Consider the following 13,318-nt stretch of genomic DNA (forward strand, 5'->3'; position numbering starts at 1 on the left):
ACCCAATATTTTTAAATCTTTTTCTCATGTCTAAATAAAATATATGTATTAATATGAGTTCTAATGAAATTATTTGAAGTAGCTGTTAGGGAGATATTTTATAATAAAATGGAAATACCCAATATGGAAAAATGAATCAAGTTCCCTCCAAATTATATTTGAGTATTTGGAACTCAATGAAGGCTTAAGGCAATTACAGATCCGCCACCGAAACTTCAAATAGCCATGCTGGAACCACAAAAAGTATCGCATAGGATTGTGATATGGGGCGAATCAAACGTCGTAGACCTCGTCAAGGTTGGATTGGTTAAGAATGGGGTATACCCTACCAACTGATCTGAGTCATTCTCTCTCTCTCTCTTTCTACTGAGTGATTTGTTTCTCTAGTTTTTTTTTGGATTTGATTCGGTAGGACAATCAATTGGGGTTTTTCTTTATTAATTTGCATCTACCTAGTGCACTTAAATTTATTTTGATGATGTGTTGTAGGGATACGTGAAAAGAACCCCCCCCCCCCCCCCCCTAAAAATGGATTATTTATTATATATGGATTAAATAATTTACTTTTATTATACCAGGATCCTCTGCCCCTGGTGCTAGTCAAGGCGTAGCTAAAGGTGCTGGATTTGGGGCCGTAGATGCAGGGAAGAAAAGTGGTAGAAGACCCTCGCAAGCAGCCGGTGCCAAGGGATCTGGAGCGTTACCCACAGGAAAGCCACGGCAATCCAAAACTACAGGTAAAACATCTAAGACAGGCAGGAGAGATTCCAAAATTGAAGGGGAGACAAGTGAAGGCGGAACTGGCGCTTCTGCATCTAGTGCTCGTGGAAGCTTACGTAGTAGTAAGTTGGATAGATATGGAAAGAAAGGAAAGCGCTCTTCTTCGCGGTGCAGAGATGATGGCCAGTTTGACGAATTTGTGAGACATACTGTTCAATCTTTGTCCGCAGGCGATATTGATGGTTGTGGTTTAGAACGCGAGCTGCGCAAAATTCTTGATATGTTCGTTGATGAATGCGGGTTTTGTTTTTGCAAGTGCAATATTCCAAAAAGTCGATTTTATGCTATATGCCATAAGCTATACCACCATGGACTACACACCTTAGACTTTAAAGAATTGGCTTATATGCACAAACGCATTTACGCCGCAGCGGAAAACATTCTTCCTGGCTGTCTTTTCAATATGATAATAAAAGACATTACTGGCATCAACTGTGGTAGTGCCGGAACGGTTAACAAACAAAAGTGCTGCAGCTGCAAAAACACAATGTGCTGCGATGCGAACGAGGAGAAATTAATGCGAAAAGGTAAACAAATGTGAAATAGTTCAAAACATTTATCAATTTAAATTAATTTCAGTCATGCGTCTTGAAAATGATATTGAAAATGCTAAAATGTGTCTAAAAAACCTAAAAAGTATTCCCTCTAAGCTCTCAATACAGAGATGCCGCTTGGATGGAGGTGATTCTTCTTTAATGTGAGTATATTAAGATATAATTAGTAATCATTATTTCTGCAATTATTTTAGTAGATCCATCGACATTGACCGTGTAAAACATAATAGGCATTTCAAAGAACATTTTCCAATCGTCTAAATGAATGTTAATAAGCAAAAACAATGAAATTGAAATCCGAGTTTCACTCGTGTGTGTTACATTAGGAAATCCTGAAAGCGAAGGTTAACATAAAAATTATTCGCCATCATCGTATATTCATGTCGAAGCTATAAAAAAATCAATCGTATTATTCTATTCTGTCAAAAATGCCAATTCCAAAATTATAAGTTATAAATATATATTTAAAAGTAATTTCAAGAAATAAATCATTTTATTTTATGTTTCTTTTTTTATGCGTGTCTTATTTAGTAAATCTTCTCCTTAGGATACTAACAATAAGTTATAAAATCTTAAATCAATAATCAAAAGTTGTTATTTATCATGTACTTTTTTTAATATTTGGTTTTCTTTTATCCGACAGAGACAGACAGAGACATTTTTTTTTACAGTTCTATTTTATCGAATGCATTTGACTATTTTAATTTATTTGACAATTTCATTTATCAATAATAACATTAATAAAAAGGGGCAGGTGAATTTAAGCTATTTAAATTTTAGGAAAAAGAAGATTCATTTTTATTTATTTGACTTTAAAACAGTTTAAAAAAAAAAATAAAACTTGGCGGGCTAATTTTACTTTTAATTTGATTTTAACAAACAGTTTTCAAAAAAGATAAAAGTTGGCGGGCTGATTTTGCAGCCAGTCCTCTCTGCTCCAGAGCCCAAGTAGTTGTGTGAAGAGGGATTAGGAAAGTCTCCCGGAGTATTACCCAAAGGGCAACTTTTGTTTCGGGAGACTTTCCATAGAAATGGCGGGCTCCTGAAGAGAGCACTTTCTCCTGGTGTTGTTTTTGGGGTCGTCGGGCCTCATTCGTCCCATGGTCGTCATGGCGCTTGGTATTTCCTTTGTTCCTGGTATTTTTCTTTATTTCTTCCAGGTGGGAACTCCAAATGCCAGGCGGGACCGGTTGGCAGCTCTCATTTTTTGGTCATTTTCCCCAGGTGACAACTCCGACTACCAGGCGGGGCAGGTTGGCAGCACTCATCGCGGAAATAGGTAAATATGGGAAAGAAATTTAAAAGTTTGTAAGTTTAGCAATTGAAGGAGACATTTAGGACATCACATTGAGGGACGGCGTTGTGGGACAGAGGATTTTGCCGGTTGGCGTGTTCAAGGGCGTCGTCTTTTAGGTGCATCGGGTCGTGTCATCTTGGAGGGTAAGTTTTGTTTTTGGTTTCTTCTTCTTGTTAGTCTTCCAATTGTCAGTGTTTTGTCTTTAACTAATAAGGTACATTTGCAGGTAAATCCAGTGGAAGTCGTCAAGTGGATAAGGGTTATCACAGGTGAGTATCACAGATAGTTGATCAGTCGGCAATCAGCGTCGTTAAAAAGAAATTTTTAGATCAATAACATGAAATGCTGTATTAAGAAGAAGACGGAAGATTATGTAAACATCAAAAACACGTGAACAGTAAAGACTTCAGGATAAGATTAAAAACAGATATTTAGGACGACATTAAGCAGGCAGGTACGCAGATGATCCTGGAGCAGGTGCCATCCTTGGAAGTGCAATAGCTTCTCAGGCATCAATTCCCTTCAGGGGGGGATATTTGAAGCGTATTAATTTCAATTTTCCATTATCGTTTCAGTTCCTCGGTGTCGGCAGCGTGGGATGACAATTTCCAGGTAAATATTTGCATGTGTTTTCCCATGATCCGTGGTCTTATTTCAATTTGCCCTTTATTCCTACAGGTTTTGCACGTTCGTGAAGGGTCAAAGAAAAGGTAGGTAGGCTAAATTTGTTTGGTTTTAGCGGCGTCAGAATTAATTTTATCTTTCTCTTTTCTTCCCCGAAGATGGTCAGATGGTTATACACAGCGATCATCAGACCAATTCTATTCTATGGTGTTGTTGTCTGGTGGCCCGCCCTAGACAACTCCTCATGCAGGGAAAAGTTCAGGAAGATGCAGCGCATGGCGGAAGTCTGTATGACAGGCAGTCTACGCACTACGCCTAGTGATGCCCTAGACACTACACTTGACCTACTACCAGTTGAACTGATGGGGGTAAAGACAGCTACTCTGGCAGCAATAAGACTGCGGGAGGCAAACCTATGGAGCAAAAATAGTTTCGGTCATACCAGACTGGACCTACAACATTTCATGCCTGAGGGGGGTACGGATTACTGTGTGCCCGTCGACCAACCCACTACTAACTACAAAGTCTTAATCCCCTCGAGGGAGGAATGGGAAGCCCGGATACCGGGACCGGAGGGCTCCATTCATATCTATACAGATGGATCAAAACTTAACGGCCAGGTGGGAGGCGGTTATTTTTGCGAGCATCTGAGCCTAAAGGAGTCCTTCAGACTCCCTGACCACTGCAGTGTGCTCCAGGCTGAAGTAGTAGCCATTAAGGAAGCACTTGAATCCCCAGCTCTAAGGGGAAATCGGGGTACAATATGTATCTTCTCAGATAGTCAAGCAGCGCTCAAGGCACTTGACGGATTCACATCCAACTCCAGGACAGTCAATGACTGTCGCAGATCTCTCAACGAGATGGCTGAACAGCTTGACATCAACCTCATCTGGGTTCCCGGTCACAGGGACCACGAGGGAAACTGTGCTGCAGATGAACTAGCTAGGGCAGGGACTACCAACCCTCTCCTACCGGAGAAAGAACTTGTAGGCATACCCTTGGCTACTTGCAGGCTAAAGTGCAGGGAGTTTTTCGACCTGGCAGCCAATAGGAAATGGAATAATCTCCAGACCTGTAAAACATCACGTTTGATCTGGCCGACACGCTCTCAGAAAAGATCGGCGAGACTCATTGCTCTGACTAGACCGGAATGCAGCCTAGCGATTGGGGCAATCACTGGGCACTGGCTAATAGGTGAGCACGCGGCCAGGCTTGCAGTCCCTCACAATGATTTCTGCAGGAGCTGCAGGGATGAAGAGGAGGTAGAATCGGTATCGCACCTCTTATGCCACTGCCCGGCACTTGGACGCAGCAGGCTCAAACACTTCGGGTCCCAAGAACTCTCGGACCTTAGCGATCTCTCAGAGATCTCTCCACGCGGACTGGTCGCCTTCATAAAAAAAGCAGGCTGGGACCATGGGCCGCCATAGGAAGTCTAGGCATTTATACGCACCCTGGTAGACAGGAAGGGGGGGGGTAGCATCTCGGTGAAACCCTTGCTCCAGCGGCAGCACAAGGAGCCCTTGCGGCTCAAGTGGAAGTGAGGGGGTGTTCTATGACCCCCTTGCATCACCGCCCTAACCTAACCTAACCTAACCTTCTCTTTTCTTTCCAGGAACAATGTCCAGCAAGAATGGGCGCTCGTGGCTAGGATCATTTGGAGCAAAAGAAGCAGGAGCAAGGTCATCATTGGACAGGAGCTTTAAAGGAGGAGATAGAATAAGATAAGTTCCAATAGCACTTTGATGTAGAGCCCCTTGTAAGATTTTTGTTTCTTCTTTTCTCGTTTCAGGTTGCCGACGCTCTAGGACAAGGAACATCGTCAAGTTTAGTAGTGGATGGCCGAGCGAACTGTGGGTGGCCGATTCCAGAACTATCTTATTTTGTAGCCAGAGGAGGGAAGGCACAGGTGAGTATGATGTCCTAAGACAGGCAGTCAGACAAATTTGTAATATGTATTCCTCAAGCAGGAGCAGAAGCTGTGCAGTCCTATTACTGAGTCTGGTAATTGTGATCGCCCCCTCGTTTGCAAAGTCACGTTGGATTTATGGAAGAGGACACAGATTACACTCACGGACGAGCAACACATGAGGCAATTTATGGGATTCGTCGTATGGTGCAGCAGACAATTTGGACATCTATTGGAGCACCGTGGATATGGCATGTTGTCAGGAATTTGGCGTCGTCGCATGGGAGCATCAGGTCATCTCGTCGTCAAGGTAGGTTTGTTGTAATTTAGTCTTCTTCTTCCGGTTGTCAATTAGCTTTGTTTATATTTAATCATGTACATATTTCAGTCTTCCATGGGATGTCGTCAGGTGTATAAAATATCACAGGTGAGTATCACAGATGGTTGAGAGTCAGCAGTCAGCGTCGTTATAAATATTCTACATTTATATTGCAAGGAAGATGGACGGAGAAGACAAGTTAACTATGTACAAGGTTCGCAGAGATGATGCAGACATTGGGAACAGGATTAAAGACAACGTGTAACAAGTAATTCAGGCGGGGTACTGTCAGTAGAAGTGCATTCGCTTCTTTGGCATATTTCTCATCGGGGAGAATATTTGGTCATTAATTCCTTTTCCTTTTTCCAGGTTTCCGTAGCTTAGGAGGAGGATCAACGTCGATGCTGGGATATAGGAGGAGGATCATCGTCGATGCTGGAATATAGGAGGAGTTTCTCCGGAGGAGCGAGTGTGTAGCCTGGATTGAGCTGCATCAATTTATGTTATGGAAAGGCAGTCCCGGAGGGCCCCAGGGAGAAAAATTGTGATCAGTCATGAGCTTCGGAGGAGGATCCTTCGCTGTTAAGCAGGTCGATGACAGGTGGTAGGAAGTATTTTTCCCCTGTTAGGATTATTTCGTCTGGAAGGACAAGTCGCCTGATAGATAGGGGTTGGCCTCGCACCATCCTAGCAGCCATTCGCGGGTAATTTCCCCATGGATGAAAGATCTCCTAGTCCAGTTTATAGCCCTCTCACCTAGGCGGTCAATCCTTTTGCTGGAAAGGTTTGGGAGCACGTATTTGGTCCTGGATACAACACTGTTGGAGCCTTCGTTCTCCTTCTTTATCTCAAGCCTAAGGAGAGTCGGGATAGAGCAGGATTTCGGTGGGACTCGCGTGTTTTGTCCGTTGCAGTCATTATAGTGATCCAGGACTTGTTTGGTTAGTCTGGGTCTTTGTTTTTTTGTGCTGACGGGGGTAACTGGGTTAAGGCCAAGGTGTTGCGCTGCCGGATTTATATGCATTAATAGGGCGCTAGCGAGTCTTGCACTTTGAGCTCCATAAATCTCCTCAAGTGTTTTAATGTTGAAGGTACTGGCTAGGAACTTATTAGTGGTGTGCCTACCCGCTTCCAGTGATCGTCTTATAATAGCGTTTGTGGCAGATTGGACCTTCATCACTGCCGAGTCCGAGGCCAGCGATGCCCAGACCGGGATGGCATTTTGCCAGATGGGGATAATAAGCTGCTTAATCAGCGTAGCATTGGTGGGTTTGGGTAGGGGGCTGTGCGGACCAATTAGCCACTCAAGACTCTTTGCCCTAGCCCTCAGCCTTATGCAAGGGAGGGAAATGTGTAGGCTCATATTTATTTTCCTATCCAGTGTGACCCCAAGGTATTTGTATTTGTTAGCCTGAGGTATGATCTGTCCATTGAGGAGGAGTTTCGTCGGGTTGGTTTGGGTCATATTTTGTCCAGAAAAGAAGGAGACGTTTGCACATTTTTTTACATTAAAAGTCATGCGTCATTTGTTTGCCCATTCGGAGATGACGTTGAGGTATGCTTGCAGATGCTTCGGGGTTCTGGTATGGCTTCCGCAAAGTTCCTACACTTGAAAAGCTTGGAGAGAAGGAGGCGCTCAAACAGCTTTCCAAAGCCGAAGAGGAGGCTTATGGGCCTGTAGGAGTCCGGGCAATGAATTGGCTTCCCCGTCTTATGACAGGTAGTTTCCATTGATGGGGGAAATGTCCGAGTCTTAGAACAGAGTTGTAAATATGTAATAGGTAGAGGACTGCCTTCTTTGGTAGTAGTTTGATAAGGGCGTTTTGGATTTGGTCATCCCCAGGGCTCTTCGCAGTCGCCAGAGCAGCAATCTGTATTTGGAGCTCCTCCAGCCTGAAGAAAATCGGGGCCGAGGGGGGAGAAGGTGAATGTGCATAGAAATCATTAAGGTCATTTATTATAGCAATTCTTTCCTGTTCCAAAGTGGTCATTTTGGGGGAGAACCTATCCTCGAGGTGTTTGACGAAGGCGTCCGCCTTTTCTTTAGAGGAACGGGTCCATATGCAGTCAGAGGAAGCTGACGAGTGTCCAGAGGACCTGGACTGTACTGGGATCTTGAGAGGATGGTCAGATTGGGGTTGACTTTTGATGTGCCTGGTGATTTTCCAAATCTTGGCCATGTTGTATCTATCTTCAGGGTCAAGATTGAGGAGCATGCGGTTTACTTGGGCTTGTTTTAGTCTTTTAATTGCTTTTTTAAACTTATTTCTTACTCTGGAAAACTTTGCTTTATTTTCAGGTGACGGATCCTCTTTCATTTTGGAGAAACATGCTTGCAATAGCTGGAGAAGGATGCTGGCTGGTTTATCAAGCTTAGTCATGTGACGAGAAGGATGTTTGGCCGAGTATCGGGAGGCGTTGTTTGCGGTGGAAGTGGCGTGTAGAGCAGCGCTCTCAATGTTTTTAAGTAAGATGCCAACGCAGTCTTCAATATCCTCCCCACTGTTTATTTCAGTGTTTAAAAGAATTTTTTTTTCCAGATAGTCCCTGAAGGCTTTGATTCTGTGAGATCCTCGTGGAAGGGGAGGAGGTCTTGGCGCAGCCTGTTCGACATCTGGACTGATTAAAGGAGTTTTGCCCAATGCCACATTGATGATGAGTGGGACATGGTCTGACGACAATTCAGATACCGATGAGATGGAGATGTGGTTAGGGAGGAAACCCGAGTACACAGCGAAATCTATTGCCGAGGGATTTGCCTTTTTGTTAAAGGGGAAACAAGTGGCCTCTCTTGTAGCAAGTATGTTATATCTGTTTTTTGCTTGGACTGCTTCCGCTAACAATTTCCCTCTGTTGCAGCTGCGAGCGTTACCCCACATCTGGTTTTTCGCATTCCAGTCACCCGCAATGATGAACCTCAGTGATCGTGGTTTACATAGTTGGTCGATCCATTTGAGGAGGCGAGGGAAATCATCATTTTGTCATTTCACAGATGGTGGGCTTTTTTTTTAATGTGTTTTATTTCTTTCAATTTAGACTTTGGCTTTAACAATTTTTAAAAAGCAAATAACATTTAACAATTTTACAATTTCAAATTTACGTTGGCGGGCTTTATGCCACACTTCCTTTCTGCTCCAGGGCCCAGTCGGTTGTGGTCGAGGGAACGGAGAGTCTCCCAGAGTATTACCCGAAGGGCAACTTTTTTTCCGGGAGACTTTCCACAACAGTGGCGGGCTCCTGGAGAGAGCACTTTCTCCTGGTGTTGTTTTTGGGGTCGTCGGGCCTCATTCGTCCCATGGTCGTCTTGGCGCTTGTTATTTCCTTTGTTCCTGGTATTTTTCTTCCAGATGGCAACTCCTATATCGTCAATTGGATAAGGGTCGTCAGGTGAGTATCACAGATAGTTGATCAGTCGGCAATCAGCGTCGTTAAAAAGTGATTTTTAGATCAATAACATGGAATGCTGTATTAAGAAGAAGACGGAAGATTATGTAAACATCAAGAACACTAGTTAAACTGATTTATTGAATTTAACCCAATATTTTTAAATCTTTTTCTCATGTCTAAATAAAATATATGTATTAATATGAGTTCTAATGAAATTATTTGAAGTAGCTGTTAAGGAGATATTTTATAATCAAATGGAAATACCCAATATGGAAAAATGAATCAAGTTCACTCCAAATTATATTTGAGTATTTGGAACTCAATGAAGGCTTAAGGCAATTACAGATCCGCCACCGAAACTTCAAATAGCCATGCTGGAACCACAAAAAGTATCGCATAGGATTGTGATATGGGGCGAATCAAACGTCGTAGACCTCGTCAAGGTCGGATTGGTTAAGAATGGGGTATACCCTACCAACTGATCTGAGTCATTCTCTCTCTCTCTCTTTCTACTGAGTGATTTGTTTCTCTAGTTTTTTTTTGGATTTGATTCGGTAGGACAATCAATTGGGGTTTTTCTTTATTAATTTGCATCTACCTAGTGCACTTAAATTTATTTTGATGATGTGTTGTAGGGATACGTGAAAAGAACCCCCCCCCCCCCTAAAAATGGATTATTTATTATATATGGATTAAATAATTTACTTTTATTATACCAGGATCCTCTGCCCCTGGTGCTAGTCAAGGCGTAGCTAAAGGTGCTGGATTTGGGGCCGTAGATGCAGGGAAGAAAAGTGGTAGAAGACCCTCGCAAGCAGCCGGTGCCAAGGGATCTGGAGCGTTACCCACAGGAAAGCCACGGCAATCCAAAACTACAGGTAAAACATCTAAGACAGGCAGGAGAGATTCCAAAATTGAAGGGGAGACAAGTGAAGGCGGAACCGGCGCTTCTGCATCTAGTGCTCGTGGAAGCTTACGTAGTAGTAAGCTGGATAGATATGGAAAGAAAGGAAAGCGCTCTTCTTCGCGGTGCAGAGATGATGGCCAGTTTGACGAATTTGTGAGACATACTGTTCAATCTTTGTCCGCAGGCGATATTGATGGTTGTGGCTTAGAACGCGAGCTGCGCAAAATTCTTGATATATTCGTTGATGAATGCGGGTTTTGTTTTTGCTAGTGCAATATTCCAAAAAGTCGATTTTATGCTATATGCCATAAGCTATACCACCATGGACTACACACCTTAGACTTTAAAGAATTGGCTTATATGCACAAACGCATTTACGCCGCAGCGGAAAACATTCTTCCTGGGTGTCTTTTCAATATGATAATAAAAGACATTACTGGCATCAACTGTGGTAGTGCCGGAACGGTTAACAAACAAAAGTGCTGCAGCTGCAAAAACACAATGTGCTGCGATGCGAACGAGGAGAAATTAATGCGAAAAAGTAAACAAATGTGAAATAGTTCAAAACATTTATCAATTTAAATTAATTTCAGTCATGCGTCTTGAAAATGATATTGAAAATGCTAAAATGTGTCTAAAAAACCTAAAAAGTATTCCCTCTAAGCTCTCAATACAGAGATGCCGCTTGGATGGAGGTGATTCTTCTTTAATGTGAGTATATTAAGATATAATTAGTAATCATTATTTCTGCAATTATTTTAGTAGATCCATCGACATTGACCGTGTAAAACATAATAGGCATTTCAAAGAACATTTTCCAATCGTCTAAATGAATGTTAATAAGCAAAAACAATGAAATTGAAATCCGAGTTTCACTCGTGGGTGTTAAATTAGGAAATCCTGAAAGCGAAGGTTAACATAAAAATTATTCGCCATCATCGTATATTCATGTCGAAGCTATAAAAAAATCAATCGTATTATTCTATTCTGTCAAAAATGCCAATTCCAAAATTATAAGTTATAAATATATATTTAAAAGTAATTTCAAGAAATAAATCATTTTATTTTATGTTTCTTTTTTTTATGCGTGTCTTATTTAGTAAATCTTCTCCTTAGGATACTAACAATAAGTTATAAAATCTTAAATCAATAATCAAAAGTTGTTATTTATCATGTACTTTTTTTAATATTTGGTTTTCTTTTATCCGACAGAGACAGACAGAGACTTTTTTTTTACAGTTCTATTTTATCGAATGCATTTGACTATTTTAATTTATTTGACAATTTCATTTATCAATAATAACATTAATAAAAAGGGGCAGGTGAATTTAAGCTATTTAAATTTTAGGAAAAAGAAGATTCATTTTTATTTATTTGACTTTAAAACATTTTAAAAAAAAAAAATAAAACTTGGCGGGCTAATTTTACTTTTAATTTGATTTTAACAAACAGTTTTCAAAAAAGATAAAAGTTGGCGGGCTGATTTTGCAGCCAGTCCTCTCTGCTCCAGAGCCCAAGTAGTTGTGTGAAGAGGGATTAGGAAAGTCTCCCGGAGTATTACCCAAAGGGCAACTTTTGTTTCGGGAGACTTTCCATAGAAATGGCGGGCTCCTGAAGAGAGCACTTTCTCCTGGTGTTGTTTTTGGGGTCGTCGGGCCTCATTCGTCCCATGGTCGTCATGGCGCTTGGTATTTCCTTTGTTCCTGGTATTTTTCTTTATTTCTTCCAGGTGGGAACTCCAAATGCCAGGCGGGACCGGTTGGCAGCTCTCATTTTTTGGTCATTTTCCCCAGGTGACAACTCCGACTACCAGGCGGGGCAGGTTGGCAGCACTCATCGCGGAAATAGGTAAATATGGGAAAGAAATTTAAAAGTTTGTAAGTTTAGCAATTGAAGGAGACATTTAGGACATCACATTGAGGGACGGCGTTGTGGGACAGAGGATTTTGCCGGTTGGCGTGTTCAAGCGCGTCGTCTTTTAGGTGCATCGGGTCGTGTCATCTTGGAGGGTAAGTTTTGTTTTGGTTTCTTCTTCTTGTTAGTCTTCCAATTGTCAGTGTTTTGTCTTTAACTAATAAGGTGCATTTGCAGGTAAATCCAGTGGAAGTCGTCAAGTGGATAAGGGTTATCACAGGTGAGTATCACAGATAGTTGATCAGTCGGCAATCAGCGTCGTTAAAAAGAAATTTTTAGATCAATAACATGAAATGCTGTATTAAGAAGAAGACGGAAGGTTATGTAAACATCAAAAACACGTGAACAGTAAAGACTTCAGGACAAGATTAAAAACAGATATTTAGGACGACCTTAAGAAGGCAGGTACGCAGATGATCCTGGAGCAGGTGCCATCCTTGGAAGTGCAATAGCTTCTCAGGCATCAATTCCCTTCAGGGGAAGCGTATTAATTTCAATTTTCCATTATCGTTTCAGTTCCTCGGTGTCGGCAGCGTGGGATGACAATTTCCAGGTAAATATTTGCATGTGTTTTCCCATGATCCGTGGTCTTATTTCAATTTGCCCTTTATTCCTACAGGTTTTGCACGTTCGTGAAGGGTCAAAGAAAAGGTAGGTAGGCTAAATTTGTTTGGTTTTAGCGGCGTCAGAATTAATTTTATCTTTCTCTTTTCTTTCCAGGAACAATGTCCAGCAAGAATGGGCGCTCGTGGCTAGGATCATTTGGAGCAAAAGAAGCAGGAGCAAGGTCATCATTGGACAGGAGCTTTAAAGGAGGAGATAGAATAAGATAAGTTCCAATAGCACTTTGATGTAGAGCCCCTTGTAAGATTTTTGTTTCTTCTTTTCTCGTTTCAGGTTGCCGACGCTCTAGGACAAGGAACATCGTCAAGTTTAGTAGTGGATGGCCGAGCGAACTGTGGGTGGCCGATTCCAGAACTATCTCATTTTGTAGCCAGAGGAGGGAAGGCACAGGTGAGTATGATGTCCTAAGACAGGCAGTCAGACAAATTTGTAATATGTAAGTTAACTGAAGTTAACCGCGCGACGGCAATGTCCAGTTGCTTAAGAACTCGCTCTGGCCAAACTGCTGACACAGCGTCTGGCCGGATGCTCGTGCATAGCCGGCGAACACTGCATATTTGCGTGGCCGCTATGAAATACTTTTTGTTAGCTTTAAGTTTCAGTTTGTACTTGAGTCTCTCAGAATAAAGAACTCTTTCACTTAACTCCGGCACAAGCCGTAATATTCAATTCATTTGCTCTTGCTTGGTTACTCAGCCTCAAGGCAGTAATAACGGAGTTAGTAACTCCCAACATAAACTCTCCTCAGAAGGAAGAACCCTCGGCAACCGCCAGGAATACCAAACCATTCTACACTGGAAATATCCTCATCACTGAAGACACCCTCTACAGCGGAGAATAAATAATCATCACTGAAGACACCCTCTACAGCGGAGAATAAATAACCATCACCTCCTTAATCTAATTAATTGGCGCCCATCGTGAAAACATGTAAGTGGACATTTTCATTCGCAACCCTTTCAACAAGTCTGCATTGGTAGTAATAGTGAAAATGTGTTACACT

General features: G+C 42.0%; 1 long non-coding RNA gene across 1 annotated transcript; it reads left to right on the forward strand.

The window, feature by feature from the left end:
- The first annotated feature begins 572 nt into the window (after positions 1-572).
- LOC26515459 lies at positions 573-1,818 on the forward strand. Its single transcript, XR_004310720.2, has 3 exons — positions 573-1,307; positions 1,360-1,477; positions 1,532-1,818. It is a non-coding gene; the product is annotated as an uncharacterized LOC26515459 (long non-coding RNA).
- The last annotated feature ends 11,500 nt before the right edge of the window (positions 1,819-13,318 follow it).

This window comes from Drosophila ananassae (assembly GCF_017639315.1).
Source record: "Drosophila ananassae strain 14024-0371.13 chromosome Y unlocalized genomic scaffold, ASM1763931v2 tig00000095, whole genome shotgun sequence".
Taxonomy (NCBI): Eukaryota; Metazoa; Arthropoda; class Insecta; order Diptera; family Drosophilidae; genus Drosophila; species Drosophila ananassae.